The following is a 17,577-nucleotide window of genomic DNA, read 5'->3' as shown; positions in this document are numbered from 1 at the left end:
AACGGTTTCTGAAAAGGTAAAATTAGCTTTAACTCTTGAACGAAAAGTCCTAGACCCATGGAGTCTTTTACAATGACATTGTGGACCAATGACCTTCACAAAGGTCACAAGGTCAAAAGTCAAGGTCATGTCCAAATTATCGAATTTATTGTTTTTGTCACTTTTTAGCGGTTTTATGTGTGTTTGAGAGCTTTTCAATGCATTCTACGCCTATTGCAACATGTACTTTACATTACAAAAGGAAAGACCTCTCAATTGTTCAAGAACAATTGACAGTTTAATTATTATTATTATTCTTCCGCCAAACTTTGACAAATTTATCCGCGTTAACCGTAAGACGTGTCGCTTTCATGTTCACACTTTGTATCGGTGTCATGAATACCTATCCGAAACTCACCCTGTGAGTCGAAATATTTTGTCGGTTCGGAGTAATCCCTCCGAAACCAAAAAACCTTGTTATCGTTCCAACACCGTAACCGTAAGAGGTAGAAAAAAAGCGAAGGGTGAAATTTGTTCAGGACCAGACCCCGGTTCTTCGTTACATTTGGATCGAAAGGATTCAACGACTCATTGGTAGGGTTATGCCCCTATGAAAATTAACCGGTGTCGGTTGACCACCAAAACTCAGAAACCGTAAGTCGTAGACACCTAGGATCTTCACCATTCATCATCAATTCATGTGACTTTGAAAAATACCTCAAGGTCAAATGTGTATGTTGACCTTGAACTTTGACCTTACACCTTGTTATGGGATAATCTCAGAAACCATTATACTTATAGAAGTTTTGAATAGTGGAAAATGTTTGGATTATTAAGGCGCAACTTTGTTACATTTTGACCGAAGAGATTTGACCTTTCTGTAAGGGGCATAACCCCTGATTTAGGTTTCTGAAAAGACAAAATCAGCTTTTAATATATAACCAAAGGTCCTAGACCCATGGGGTCTTCAGCAATGACATTGGGGACTAATGACCTTGACAAAGGTCACAAGGTCAAAGGTCAAGGTCATGTCCCAGATAGCGAATTATGTGTCTTTGACCTTATTTTGATGATTTTTAGTGTGTTTTAAATGTTTTTAAGGTTGACCTTGACCTTTGACCTTTCAACTTGTTAGTCGATATCTCAAAAACGGTTAAACTCACAGAAATAGTAAACAGTGAAAAATGTTTAGGTGACTGAGGCACAACTTTTTTACATTTTGACCAAAAGGATTTGACATATTTTTAAGGGGCATAACCCCCGTTAACGGTTTCTGAAAAGGTAAAATTAGCTTTAACCCTTGAATGAAAAGTCCTAGACCCATGGGGTCTTTTACAATGACATTGTTGACCAATGACCTTCACAAAGGTTACAAGGTCAAAAGCCAAGGTCATGTACAATTTATCGAATTTGTTGTTTTTGTCATTTTTTAACGGTTTTGTGTGTGTTTGAGAGCTTTTCAATGCATTCTACGCCTATTGGAACATGTACTTTACATTTCGAAAAGGAAAGACCTCTCAATTGTTCAAGAACAATTGACATTTTAATTAAGGTCTTTCCTTTTACAAAAGGGAAAGACCTTACTGTATTTCTTCTGTTTATTATTATTATTATTCTTTTTCCGCCAAATTTTGACGAAGTTAGCCTCCGTAACCGTAAGACGTGTCGCTTTCATATTCACACTTTGTATCGGTGTCATGAATACCTATCCGGAACTCACCCTGTGAGTCGAAATATTTTGTCGGTTCGGAGTAATCCCTCCGAAACCCAAAAACCTTGTTATCGTTCCAACACCGTAACCTTAATAGGTAGAAAAAAAACAAAGGGTGAAATTTGTTCAGGACCAGACCCCGGTTCTTCGTTACATTTGGATCGAAAAGATTCAACGACTCATTGGTAGGGTTATGCCCCTATGAAAATTAACCGGTGTCGGTTGGCCACCAAAACTCAGAAACCGTAAGTCGTAGACACCTAGGATCTTCACCATTTATCATCAATTCATGTGACTTTGAAAAATATCTCAAGGTCAAATTTGTATGTTGACCTTGACCTTTGACCTAACACCTTGTTATGGGATAATCTCAGAAACCATTATACTTACAGACGTTTTGAATAGTGGAAAATGTTTGGGTCATTAAGGCGCAACTTTGTTACATTTTGACCGAAGAGATTTGACCTTTCTGTAAGGGGCATAACCCCTGATTTAGGTTTCTGAAAAGACAAAATCACCCTTTACTATATAACCAAAGGTCCTAGACCCATGGGGTCTTCAGCAATGACATTGGGGACTAATGACCTTGACAAAGGTCAAAAGGTCAAAGGTCAAGGTCATTTCCCAGATAGCGAATTTAGTGTTTTTAACCTTATATTAAGGATTTTTAGTGTGTTTTCAAGCTTTTTAAGGTTGACCTTGAACTTTGACCTTTCAAGTTTTTATTGGATATCTCAAAAACGATTATACTTACAGAAATAGTAAATAGTGAAAAATGTTGAGTTGACTAAGGCGCAACTTTCTTACATTTTGACCGAAGAGCTTTGACATACCCTTAAGGGGCATAACCCCCGTTAACGGTTTCAGAAAAGACAAAATTAGCTTTAACTCTTGAACCAAAGGTTCTAGACCCATGGGGTCTTTTACAATGACATCGTAGACCAATGACCTTTACAAAGGTCACAAGGTCAAAAGTCAAGGTCATGTCCTAAAAAGCGAATTTGTTGTTTTTGTCATATTTTAACGGTTTTATGTGTGTTTGAGAGCTTTTCAACTATTGGAACATGTATTTTACATTACAAAAGGAAAGACCTCTCAATTGTTCAAGAACAATTGACATTTTAATTAAGGTCTTTCCTTTTACAAAAGGGAAAGACCTTACTGTATTTCTTCTGTTTATTATTATTATTATTATTATTATTCTTTTTCCGCCAAACTTTAACAAATTTAGCCGCGTTAACCGTAAGACGTGTCGCTTTCATGTTCACACTTTGTATCGGTGTCATGAATACCTATCCGGAACTCACCCTGTGAGTCGAAATATTTTGTCGGTTCGGAGTAATCCCTCCGAAACCCAAAAACCTTGTTATCGTTCCAACACCGTAACCGTAATAGGTAGAAAAAAAATGAAGGGTGAAATTTGTTCAGGACCAGACCCCGGTTCTTCGTTACATTTGGATCGAAAAGATTCAACGACTCATTGGTAGGGTTATGCCCCTATGAAAATTAACCAGTGTCGGTTGGCCACCAAAACTCAGAAACCGTAAGTCGTAGACACATAGGATCTTCACCAATCATCATCATTTCATGTATCTTTAAAAAATACCTCAAGGTCAAATTTGTATGTTGACCTTGACCTTTGACCTAACACCTTGTTATGGGATAATCTCAGAAACCATTATACTTACAGAAGTTTTAAATGGTGGAAAATGTTTGGGTCATTATGGCGCAACTTTGTTACATTTTGACCAAAGAGATTTGACCTTTCTATAAGGGGCATAACCCCTGGTTTAGGTTTTTGAAAAGACAAAATCAGCTTTTACTATAAAACCAAAGGTCCTAGACCCTTAAGGTCTTCAGTAATGGCATTGGGGACCAATGACCTTGACAAAGGTCAAAAGGTCAAAGGTCAAGGTCATGTCCCAGATAGCGAATTTAGTGTTTTAAACCTTATTTAAAGGATTTTTAGTGTGTTTTCCAGCTTTTTAAGGTTGACCTTGACCTTTTCAATACATTCTACGTCTGTTGGAACATGTATTTTACATTAAAAAAGGAAAGACCTCTCAATTGTTCAAGAACAATTGACAGTTTAATTATTATTCTTTTTGTTCCGCCAAACTTTGACGAAGTTAGCCTCCGTAACCGTAAGACGTGTCGCTTTCATGTTCACACTTTGTATCGGTGTCATGAATACCTATCCGGAACTCACCCTGTGAGTCGAAATATTTTGTCGGTTCGGAGTAATCCCTCCGAAACCCAAAAACCTTGTTATCGTTCCAACACCGTAACCGTAATAGGTAGAAAAAAAACAAAGGGTGAAATTTGTTCAGGACCAGACCTCGGTTCTACGTTACATTTGGATCGAAAAGATTTAACGACTCATTGGTAGGGTTATGCCCCTATGAAAATTAACCGGTGTCGGTTGACCACCAAAACTCAGAAACCGTAAGTCGTAGACACCTAGGATCTTCACCAATCATCATCAATTTATGTATCTTTGAAAAATACCTCAAGGTCAAATTTGTATGTTGACCTTGACCTTTGACCTAACACCTTGTTATGGGATAATCTCAGAAACCATTATACTTACAGAAGTTTTAAATAGTGGAAAATGTTTGGGTCATTACGGCACAACTTTGTTATATTTTGACCGAAGAGATTTGACCTTTTTTTAAGGGGCATAACACCTGTTTTAGGTTTCTCGAAAGACAAAATCATCTTTTACTATATAACCAAAGGTCCTAGACCCATGGGGTCTTCGGCAATGACATTGGGGACTAATGACCTTGACAAAGGTCAAAAGGTCAAAGGTCAAGGTCATGTCCCATATAGCGAATTTGGTGTTTTTAACCTTATTTAAAGGTTTTTCAGTGTGTTTTAAAGCTTTTCAATACATTCTACGTCTATTTGAACATGTATTTCACATTACAAAAGGAAAGACCTCTCAATTGTTCAAGAACAATTGACAGTTTAATTATTAAGGTCTTTCCTTTTACTAAAGGGAAAGACCTTACTGTATTTCTTCTGATTATTATTATTATTATTCTTCTTGTTCCGCCAAACTTTGACAAAATTTCCCTCCGTAACCGTAAGACGTGTCGCTTTCATGTTCACACTTTGTATCGGTGTCATGAATACCTATCCGGAACTCACCCTGTGAGTCGAAATATTTTGTCGGTTCGGAGTAATCCCTCCGAAACCCAAAAACCTTGTTATCGTTCCAACACCGTAACCGTAATAAGTAGAAAAAAAATGAAGTATGAAATTTGTTCAGGACCAGACCCCGGTTCTTCGTTACATTTGGATCGAAAAGATTCAACGACTCATTGGTAGGGTTATGCCCCTATGAAAATTAACCGGTGTCGGTTGGCCACCAAAACTCAGAAACCGTAAGTCGTAGACACATAGGATCTTCACCAATCATCTTTGTTTCATGTATCTTTAAAAAATACCTCAAGGTCAAATTTGTATGTTGACCTTGACCTTTGACCTAACACCTTGTTATGGAATAATCTCAGAAACCATTATACTTACAGAAGTTTTAAATGGTGGAAAATGTTTGGGTCATTATGGCGCAACTTTGTTACTTATTGACCAAAGAGATTTGACCTTTCTATAAGGGGCATAACCCCTGTTTTAGGTTTTTGAAAAGACAAAATCAGCTTTTACTACATAACCAAAGGTCCTAGACCCATGGGGTCTTCAGCAATGACATTGGGGACTAATGACCTTGACAAAGGTCAAAAGGTCAAAGGTCAAGGTCATGTCCCAGATAGCGCATTTAGTGTTTTTAACCTTATTTAAAGGATTTTTAGTGTGTTTTCGAGCTTTTTAAGGTTGACCTTGACCTTTTCAATACATTCTACGTCTGTTGGAACATGTATTTTACATTAAAAAAGGAAAGACCTCTCAATTGTTCAATATTTATTATTCTTTTTGTTCCGCCAAACTTTGACAAAATTTCCCTCCGTAACCGTAAACCATGTCGCTTTCATGTTCACACTTTGTATCGGTGTCATGAATACCTATCCGGAACTCACCCTGTGAGTCGAAATATTTTGTCGGTTAGGAGTAATCCCTCCGAAACCCAAAAACCTTGTTATCGTTCCAACACCGTAACCGTAATAGGTAGAAAAAAAACAAAGGGTGAAATTTGTTCAGGACCAGACCCCAGTTATTCGTTACATTGGATCGAAAAGATTCAACGACTCATTGGTAGGGTTATGCCCCTCTGAAAATTAACCGGTGTCGGTTGGCCACCAAAACTCAGAAACCGTAAGTCGTAGACACCTAGGATCTTCACCAATCATCATCAATTCATGTATCTTTGAAAAATATCTCAAGGTCAAATTTGTATGTTGACCTTGACCTTTGACCTAACACCTTGTTATGGGATAATCTCAGAAACCATTATACTTACAGAAGTTTTGAATAGTGGAAAATGTTTGGGTCATTAAGGCGCAACTTTGTTACATTTTGACCAAAGAGATTTGACCTTTTTATAAGGGGCATAACCCCTGTTTTAGGTTTCTGAAAAGACAAAATCAGCTTTTACTATATAACCAAAGGTCCTAGACCCATGGGGTCTTCAGCAATGACATTGGGGACTAATGACCTTGACAAAGGTTAAAAGGTCAAAGGTCAAGGTCATGTCCCATATAGCGAATTATGTGTTTTTGACCTTATTTAAAGGATTTTCAGTGTGTTTTAAAGCTTTTCAATACATTCTACGTCTATTTGAACATATATTTTACATTATAAAAGGAAAGACCTCTCAATTGTTCAAGAACAATTGACATTTTAATTAAGGTCTTTCCTTTCTTAAATGGAAAGACCTTACTGTATTTCGTTTGTTTATTATTATTATTATTATTATTATTATTAGGTCTTTCAACCTTTCAGGTGAAAGACCTATTGTATTTGTTCTGATTATTATTATTATTATTATTATTATTATTATTTTTTTTCTTCCGCCAACTTTTTTTTCCTTCACTGTTTTTTTGTTTCGCAAGATGTCGCTTAGATATATGGTATATGATATCGAACAGTTAATACGCTTCTGAAACTGACACCGCGTAACAAAAACTTTTATCTTGTAAGAGTTATCTCCCCGAACACTGTTTTTCTTGTTATCTCTAAGGCTTCGCAACCGTATAAGAAACCGACAAATTTATTTTACCAAATTGCTCGTTACATCCTCAAGATGATTTGATTAATTTTGACCGAAGCTATCCGGAGACTCCATATGAGAGTTATCCCCCCTTTTATATATGATATAGGTGATATGCATTTCTAACTGGTAAACCATAAGTGATAGAGACCTAGGGTCTTTTGATTTAAGATCCTTGGTCCAAAAAAATGAAAATGAGGTCAAGGTCAAAGGTCAAGGTGAAATTCTAAATTTTGATTTTGGCTTATTTTCACCTTTTTTCATTAACCTTATAAGATATCGACAATTTTTTTTTACTAAATTGTTAGTTGCGACATGTCGTAACTTATAAATTTTGGTTGCGAGGGTGCGTAAACAATAATAGGGAGTTTTCGCCCCTCTTATATTAAGAATTATGCGTAAAGTGATTTTACTCATGAACCATACATATTAAGGAACTAGTGTCTTTTTATTTGAGATGTTTAGTCTATGACCTTGAAATTGAGGTCAAGGTCATAGGTTAATTGGACGTTCTAGATTTTGACCTTTGCTTAAAATTCATATTTATACATCATTAAGCCATAGGAACTGACATTTTCAACTGAATTTTAATATTTTCATATCTAAATAGATCCTTATTGGTTGAAAGACCTTCAATTGTTCTTTGAACAATTGGTTTTTAATTATTATTATTATTCTTTTTCTTCCGCCGTTTTCAAAGTCCAAAAACAAGAAAAGTACGCAACATATACAAATGATCTTTGGTATCATGTATCAGGGGTATAATATCTTTCTTGTATTAGAAGAACCAAGATTTACTATTTACCTTATAGGAGTTATCTCCCCAATTACAAAAAACACTGTTATCACTACTCCTCATAAACTATAAGACTTAGCGGCAAATGGTTTTTTTTAAAATGTTCCTTGCCAAAAGTTACAACTTCAAATAACTTTAACCGAAGCGATCCAGTGACCTTTTATAGGAGTTATTTCCCCTTGAATATTTAAATTTTCGATATGCATATAAATCTCATGAACCGTAAGTCATAAAGACTGCGGGTCTTCAGATTTGAGTTCATTGGACCAAAACTAGAAAATATAGGTCAAGGTCAAAGGTCAAGGTCATATTTTAGATTTTCAAAAGTTTTTCATTTCCCTATAACTATTGAACGGTTATAGATACAGAAAAATTAAGCAGTGAAAAATGATTGGTACTTCAAGGGGCAACTTTTTTTACATTATGACTATACTGATTTTACCATCATGTAAGGGACATAACTCCCATTGATGGTTTTTAAAAAGCCATTTTTAGGCCAAACTCTTTAACAAAAGGTCCTTGACCCATATGGTCTTTTGCAATGACCTTGTGGAGCAATGACCTTGACGAAGGTCACAAGGTCAAAGGTCAAGGTCATCAAATTATGTGTTTTTTGGCACTATTTAAACAGTTTTATGTGTGTTTGAATTCCAATCAATCAATCAATCAATCAATCAATCAAAGCAAGTTTCCGTTTCATGTGTTTAATACGGGATCCAAGGTCTCTTTTTTTCGCTTGTTTTAATTGACACTTTCCAACGTGTTTAACCAACGTGTTTAACCAACGTGTTTAACCAACATGTTTAACCAACGTGTTTAACCAATCAATCAATGCATGTTTCCGTTTCATGTGTTTCATACGGGATCCAATGTTGTTGTTTTTCGCTTGTTTTGATTCAGCCTATCCAACCAACGTGTTTAACCAACGTGTTTCATTAACGTGTTTAACCAACATGTTTAACCAACGTGTTTAACTAACCAACCAACGTGTTTAACTAACCAATCAATCAATGCATGTTTCCGTTTCATGTGTTTCATACGGGATCCAAGGTTTTTTTTTCGCTTGTTTTAATTGAGCCTATCCAACCAACGTGTTTAACCAACGTGTTTAACCAACGTGTTAAACCAACGTGTTAAACCAACATGTTTAACCAACGTGTTTAACCAACGTGTTTAACTAACCAATCAATCAATGCATGTTTCCGTTTCATGTGTTTCATACGGGATCCAAGGTTTTTTTTTCGCTTGTTTTAATTGAGACTATCCAACCAACGTGTTTAACCAACGTGTTTAACCAACGTGTTTAACCAACCAACAAACCAATCAATCAATGCATGTTTCCGTTTCATGTGTTTCATACGGGATCCAATGTTGTTTTTTTTTCGCTTGTTTTGATTCAGCCTATCCAACCAACGTGTTTAACCAACGTGTTTAACCAACGTGTTTCACCAAAGTGTTAAACCAACATGTTTAACCAACGTGTTTGACTAACCAACCAACGTGTTTAACTAACCAATCAATCAATGCATGTTTCCGTTTCATGTGTTTCATACGGGATCCAAGGTGGTTTTTTTTCGCTTGTTTTAATTGAGCCTATCCAACCAACGTGTTTAACCAACGTGTTTAACCAACGTGTTTAACCAACGTGTTAAACCAACGTGTTTAAACAACGTGTTTACCTAACCAACCAACGTGTTTAACCAACCAACAAACCAATCAATCAATGCATGTTTCCGTTTCATGTGTTTCATACGGGATCCAAGGTTTTCTTTTCGCTTGTTTTAATTCAGCCTATCCAACCAACGTGTTTAACCAACGTGTTTAACCAACGTGTTAAACCAACGTGTTTAACCAACGTGTGTAACTAACCAACCAACGCGTTTAACCAACCAATCAATCAATGCATGTTTCCGTTTCATGTGTTTCATACGGGATCCAAGGTTTTTTTTCCGCTTGTTTTAATTGAGCCTATCCAACCAACGTGTTAAACCAACGTGTTTAACCAACGTGTGTAACTAACCAACCAACGCGTTTAACCAACCAATCAATCAATGCATGTTTCCGTTTCATGTGTTTCATACGGGATCCAAGGTTTTTTTTCCGCTTGTTTTAATTGAGCCTATCCAACCAACGTGTTTAACCAACGTGTTAAACCAACATGTTTAACCAACGTGTTTAACTAACCAACCAACGTGTTTAACCAACCAACCAATCAATCAATGCATGTATCCGTTTCATGTGTTTCATACGGGATCCAAGGTGTTTTTTTTTTGCTTGTTTTAATTGAGCTTATCCAACCAACGTGTTTAACCAACGTGTTTAACCAACGTGTTTAACTAACCAACCAACGTGTTTAACCAACCAACCACTCAATCAATGCATGTATCCGTTTCATGTGTTTCATACGGGATCCAAGGTGTTTTTTTTTGCTTGTTTTAATTGAGCTTATCCAACCAACGTGTTTAACCAACGTGTTAAACCAACATGTTTAACAAACGTGTTTAACTAACCAACCAACGTGTTTAACCAACCAACCAATCAATCAATACATGTATCCGTTTCATGTGTTTCATACGGGATCCAAGGTGGGTTTTTTTTGCTTGTTTTAATTGAGCCTATCCAACCAACGTGTTTAACCAATGTGTTTAACCAACGTGTTAAACCAACATGTTTAACCAACGTGTTTAACTAACTAACCAACGTGTTTAACCAACCAACTAACCAATCAAGCAATGCATGTTTTCGTTTCATGTGTTTCATACGGGATCCAAGGTGGGTTTTTTTCGCTTGTTTTAATTAAGCCAATCCAACCAACGTGTTTAACCAACGTGTTGAACCAACATGTTTAACCAACGTGATTAACTAACCAAATAACGTGTTTAACCAACCAACCAACCAATCAATCAATCAATCAATCAATCAATCAATGCATGTTTATGTTTCATGTGTTTCATACGGGATCCAAGTTTTATTCCGCTTGTTTTAATTGAGCCTATCAAGGTGTTTAACCAATCAACGTGTTTAACCAACCAACATGTTTAATCAACGTGTTTAACCAACCAACGTGTTTAACCAACCAATCAATCAATCAATGCATGTTTCCGTTTCATCTGTTTCATACGGGATCCAAGGTCTCTTTTTTTTCTTCGCTTGTTGTAATTGAGCCTATCCAATGTGTTTAACTAACCAACGTGTTTAACCAACATGTTTAACCAAACCAACGTGTTTAACCAACCAACCAACCAACCAATCAATCAACCAATGCATGTTTCTGTTTCATGTGTTTAATACGGAATCTAATGTCTCTTTTTTTTCCGCTTGTTTAAATTAACCCTATACAACGTGTTTAACCAATGTGTTTAACCAAACAATGTGTTTAACCAAACAACCAACCAATCAATCAATCAATCAATCAATCCATTCCATTAATTAATGCAAGTTTCCGTTTTATGTGTTTAATACGGAATCCAAGGTCTCTTTTTTTTCGCTTGTTTCAAGAGACCGTATATCAAGTGTTTAATTAATAAACCAATCAACCAACCAACCAACTAATCAATAAATTAATCAATCAATATATATGATATATTTATTTATGACAGTATAATTAAAAGAAAATGGAAGGAAAGACCTATCAATTATTCAAGAAGAATTGAACTTTAATTATTATTATTATTCTTCCGCCAAACTTTGACGAAGTTAGCAGCCTAAACCGTAAGACGTGTCGCTTTCATGTTCACACTTTGTATCGGTGTCATGAATACCTATCTGGAACTCACCCTGTTAGTCGAAATATTTTGTCGGTTCGGAGTAATCCCTCCGAAACCAAAAAACCTTGTTATCGTTCCAACACCGTAACCGTAATAGGTAGAAAAAAACCGAAGGGTGAAATTTGTTCAGGACCAGACCCCGGTTCTTCGTTACATTTGGATCGAAAAGATTCAACGACTCATTGGTAGGGTTATGCCCCTATTAAAATTAACCGGTGTCGGTTGGCCACCAAAACTCAGAAACCGTAAGTCGTAGACACCCAGGATCTTCACCATTTATCATCAATTCATGTGACCTTGAAAAATACTTCAAGGTCAAATGTGTAAGTTGACCTTGACCTTTGACCTAAAACTTGTTATGGAATAATCACAGCAACCATTATACTTACAGAAGTTTTAAATAGTGGAAAATGTTTGGGTCATTACAGCGCAACTTTGTAACATTTTGACCGAAGAGATTTGACCTTTTTTTAAGGGGCATAAAGCCTGTTTTAGGTTTTTGAATATCCAAAATCAGCTTTTTCTATATAACCAAAGGTCCTAGACCCATGGGGTCTTCAGCAATGACATTGGGGACTAATGACCTTGACAAAGGTCATAAGGTCAAATGTCAAGGTCATGTCCCAGATAGCGAATTTAGTGTTTTTAACCTTATTTAAAGGATTTTAAGTGTGTTTTCAAGCTTTTTAAGGTTGACCTTGACCTTTGACCTTTCACTTTTTATTGGATATCTCAAAAACTATTATACTTACAGAAATAGTAAATAGTGCAAAATGTTCAGGACATTGTGGACTTTTGACTTTGATAAAGGTCAAAAGGTCAGAGGTCAAGGTCATGTTCCAAATAGCGGATTATGTGTTTTTGACCTTATTTAAAGGGTTTTTAGTGTGTAATAAAGCTTTTTAATACATTATAAGTCTATTGGAACATGTATTTTACGTTACAAAAGGAAAGACCTCTCAATTGTTCAAGAACAATTGACAGTTTAATTAAGGTCTTTCCTTTTACTAAAGGGAAAGACCTTACTGTATTTCTTCTGATTATTATTATTATTATTATTATTATTATTCTTCTTGTTCCGCCAAACTTTGACAAAATTTCCCTCCGTAACCGTAAGACGTGTCGCTTTCATGTTCACACTTTGTATCGGTGTCATGAATACCTATCCGGAACTCACCCTGTGAGTCGAAATATTTTGTCGGTTCGGAGTAATCCCTCCGAAACCCAAAAACCTTGTTATCGTTCCAACACCGTAACCGTAATAGGTAGAAAAAAAATGAAGGGTGAAATTTGTTCAGGACCAGACCCCGGTTCTTCGTTACATTTGGATCGAAAAGATTCAACGACTCATTGGTAGGGTTATGCCCCTATGAAAATTAACCGGTGTCGGTTGGCCACCAAAACTCAAAAACCGTAAGTCGTAGACACATAGGATCTTCACCAATCATCATCATTTCATGTATCTTTAAAAAATACCTCAAGGTCAAATTTGTATGTTGACCTTGACCTTTGACCTAACACCTTGTTATGGGATAATCTCAGAAACCATTATACTTACAGAAGTTTTAAATGGTGGAAAATGTTTGGGTCATTATGGCGCAACTTTGTTACATTTTGACCAAAGAGATTTGACCTTTCTATAAGGGGCATAACCCCTGTTTTAGGTTTTTGAAAAGACAAAATCAGCTTTTACTGTATAACCAAAGGTCCTAGACCCTTGGGGTCTTCAGTAATGGCATTGGGGACCAATGACCTTGACAAAGGTCAAAAGGTCAAAGGTCAAGGTCATGTCCCAGATAGCGAATTTAGTGTTTTTAACCTTATTTAAAGGATTTTTAGTGTGTTTTCAAGCTTTTTAAGGTTGACCTTGACCTTTTCAATACATTCTACGTCTGTTGGAACATGTATTTTACATTAAAAAAGGAAAGACCTCTCAATTGTTCAAGAACAATTGACAGTTTAATTATTATTATTATTCTTCCGCCAAACTTTGACAAATTTATCCGCGTTAACCGTAAGACGTGTCGCTTTCATATTCACACTTTGTATCTGTGTCATGAATACCTATCCGGAACTCACCCTGTGAGTCGAAATATTTTGTCGGTTCGGAGTAATCCCTCCGAAACCCAAAAATCTTGTTATCGTTCCAACACCGTAACCGTAATAGGTAGAAAAAAACCGAAGGGTGAAATTTGTTCAGGACCAGACTCCGGTTCTTCGTTACATTTGGATCGAAAAGATTCAACGACTCATTGGTAGGGTTATGCCCCTATGAAAATTAACCGGTGTTGGTTGGCCACCAAAATTCAGAAACCGTAAGTCGTAGACACCTAGGATCTTCACCAATCATCATCAATTCATGTATCTTTGAAAAAGACCTCAAGGTCAAATTTGTATGTTGACCTTGACCTTTGACCTAACACCTTGTTATGGGATAATCTCAGAAACCATTATACTTACAGAAGTTTTAGATAGTGGAAAATGTTTGGGTCATTACGGCGCAACTTTGTTACATTTTGACCGAAGAGATTTGACCTTTTTGTAAGGGGCATAACCCCTGTTTTAGGTTTCTGAAAAGACAAAATCAGCTTTTACTACATAACCAAAGGTCCTAGACCAATGGGGTCTTCAGCAATGATATTAGGGACTAATGACCTTGACAAAGGTCAAAAGTTCAAAGGTCAAGGTCATGTCCCAGATAGCGAATTTAGTGTTTTTAACCTTATATAAAGGATTTTTAGTGTGTTTTCAAGCTTTTTAAGGTTGACCTTGACCTTTGACCTTTCAACTTTTTAATGGATATCTCAAAAACGATTATACTTACAGAAATAGTAAATAGTGAAAAATGTTGAGTTGACTAAGGCGCAACTTTTTTACATTTTGACCGAAGAGCTTTGACATACCCTTAAGGGGCATAACCCCCATTTACGGTTTCTGAAAAGACAAAATTAGCTTTAACTCTTGAACCAAAGGTCCTAGACCCATGGGGTCTTATATAATGACATCGTGGACCAATGACCTTTACAAAGGTTACAAGGTCAAAAGTCAGGGTCATGTCCTAAAAGCGAATTTGTTGTTTTTGTCATATTTTAACGGTTTTATGTGTGTTTGAGAGCTTTTCAATGCATTCTACGACTATTGGAACATGTATTTTACATTACGAAAAGGAAAGACCTCTCAATTGTTCAAGAACAATTGACATTTTAATTATTATTATTATTCTTCCGCCAAACTTTGACGAAGTTAGCAGCCTTAACCGTAAGTCGTGTCGCTTTCATGTTCACACTTTGTATCCGTGTCATGAATACCTATCCGGAACTCACCCTGTGAGTCGAAATATTTTGTCGGTTCGGAGTAATCCCTCCGAAACCCAAAAACCTTGTTATCGTTCCAACACCGTAACCGTAATAGGTAGAAAAAAACCGAAGGGTGAAATTTGTTCAGGACCAGACCCAGGTTCTTCGTTACATTTGGATTGAAAAGATTCAACGACTCATTGGTAGGGTTATGCCCCTATGAAAATTAACCGGTGTCGGTTACAAAAGGAAAGACCTGTCAATTGTTCAAGAACAATTGACATTTTAATTGACACTTTGCTTCTTTGCAACACGCTTTCTGGTAATTAATATAAATTATATGCATATTCCGCACATTTAAACAATAACCGATTAATCTTTGCACTATATTCGCGTAGAATACTGAGTTGCTTGAAATAATATTTTTTTTAAAAGTAGCACGCACACCTGGGGTTAATTTCTAGAACGTAAAGTACGATAAAAATAGATTAGATCGATTTTCTAAAAATCAACAGATGCTCTAAAATTAAATCATCTCTTCGGAAATAAAAGCATGGAAAATAACAAAGATATAAGTTGCACGGTAACATAATAGTTGTCGACAAGAGAAGAATATACGGCAAAACAATGATAAAATTTACAATAAACTATGAACATACATTCTTACGTTCTCGGGGGACACTTGCTATATAATTAGAGGTAGAGATGAGCCGCTGGAATAGGTCACTTTTTCATGCTCTATGATACATGAAAAGGGTGAGAAATTCAGATTAAATATATCAATAGGTTGATATTATCACTTGCTTGATTATATCATAAGTATCTGAAACTAAACAGATGTCCGTATTTATTCTTGATGCGGTTAAACCACAGTCGTAAATGCATCAGTTATTTGTCAAACCAATTAAACTCTATTTATTCTGATGTGGTATTCCCACTGATGCCAGTGATAGATGCAATAAATCCAACTATTTTGACATTTGCAGCTAATTAACATTCAAGGGTTTGTATACATAAAACATGATAATAATTATTTAAACATGTTAAAGAAATTCCATTGTGACAGCGTCCTTTAAGAGGGAACGGCAATGAAACTTTTTATCAGTTTTTAATTAATATTTAAACATGTTAAAATCAGTGAAGGTGTTACACTCTGGGGTGATATTACATTTATCTGACCATAGATGTAATACCATCTATGATCTGACCAAACGTCTTTTATATGTATTGTATTTTGGAATTAAAATATCTTCATAATGAAAGATGTAAAATGGGCAATAAGAAAAAAGTGTTTAAGATGTGACGAATTTATTGGAAAAGAAGGGGATATTAGATAAGAAAAAAAAGATAAGAAAGAAGAAGAAGTCACACGTGGCAGAAATCCAACACACAATTATTAACTAAGTAAAAAAGAAAAACCTGTTCACTCGATTTATAGTAAATAATCAGAGGCATTATTGCTTGTAATCATACAGCAATAAAAAAATTTAAAAAAAATCAGTGTTAATAAAAAATGGCAGCAATCCAACACCAAAAGAGTTAGACACTCAACTATATTTGATCATTGACGATCGAAGTAACTAGAACATTGTAATTTTTCTTAGGTCTATTAGTATATTGTGCATATTACATGTACAAATACTCAATGACATACTACAAACAAAAATGTGTACATAGTACATGGATGCCCCTTCCGCACAATCATTTTCTATGCTTAGCAGACCGTGAAATTAGGGTTAAATCTCTAATTTGACATTAAAATAAGAGAGATGATATCAGAGGAAACATGTGTACTAAGTTTCAAGTTGATTGAACTTCAACTTCATCCAAAACTACAAGGGCGAGCAACTTTCAATTTGAAGACAAAAACTTTAACCTAAAGTGGGACAGACGAACGGAGAGACGGACCGACAGACTAACAGATTCACAGACTGAAAATCATTATGTCCTTAGTGGGACTTTCTTGTCCATGTTCACGTTATGTCCAAGCACTATACTATAATGGAATTTTACAAGCACATTTGACCTCACTTCAAACTTGAGTCTCAACCCCCCCCCCCACCTTGAGAAATAAATTTTAAAAAATCACATGAATGATTACTTAGAACCCCTTTTTAATTCTATTTTATTCGCCGAACAGATACTAGCAGTACAAAACAATCAAACTTAATGAAAGCACGAAATCAATACATAGAAACTGTGAAACTTTCAAAGGGAAAATTTAGAATTAGCCTAGGATTGGAAATATAGACTTACAATCCGATAAAAATATTTTTCCGCACTTACTCTTGTGGTTTATATATCACAAACCACATATGAATTTTAAAGAATAAGCAACACGAACCCAATTTAAAAACAAGGGGTGATCTCAGGTGCTCCGGGAGGGTACGCAGATCCTGCTCCACATGATAACTTCGACACAAACTCAACGGTTAACAAGTTAAAGAGCCTACGATTAACAATCAATGCATGAAATGTGTTTGTTGATAATACGTAATAGATTAGTAATCTATAGTTTCCCATGTTTAGCTGATCTGTAAAAATAACATCTCCAAGCCTTATATATCATGTACTGTAGTACGACGCTAGATTAAATCTGATGTGGAAAGGTAACACCCGGTCACCGAAAGCTTCATTTTTATGAAGCCCAGGTGGTCGTGTGGTCTAGCGGGACGGCTACAGTTCAGGTGATTTGGTGTCACGATATCTCAGTAGCATGGGTTCGAATCCCGGCGAGGCAAGAACAAAAAAATTTGCGAAAGCGAATTTACAGATCTAACAATATTGGGTTGATGTTTTGGCGAGTTGTATATACATAATGTACACAGCCATGTATCACCATCACTGCTGGTGATCCG

The 17,577-nt window shown here is 36.0% G+C and overlaps 1 protein-coding gene across 1 annotated transcript in view; it reads right to left on the bottom strand.

Annotated features, from left to right (window-relative positions):
- Positions 1-16,036, bottom strand: part of LOC143048340 (uncharacterized) — a 64,239-nt gene extending 48,203 nt beyond the window's left edge. Inside the window, exon 1 of the mRNA XM_076221979.1 lies at positions 15,379-16,036. The gene's annotated coding sequence lies outside the window, so the exon portion shown is untranslated. The remainder of the gene's footprint in view (positions 1-15,378) is intronic.
- Positions 16,037-17,577: the final 1,541 nt, after the last annotated feature.

This window comes from Mytilus galloprovincialis, chromosome 10 (assembly GCF_965363235.1).
Source record: "Mytilus galloprovincialis chromosome 10, xbMytGall1.hap1.1, whole genome shotgun sequence".
Lineage (NCBI taxonomy): Eukaryota > Metazoa > Mollusca > Bivalvia > Mytilida > Mytilidae > Mytilus > Mytilus galloprovincialis.
The sequence above is the reverse complement of the archived record's forward strand: the minus strand, read 5'-3'. Positions and strand labels throughout refer to the sequence as shown.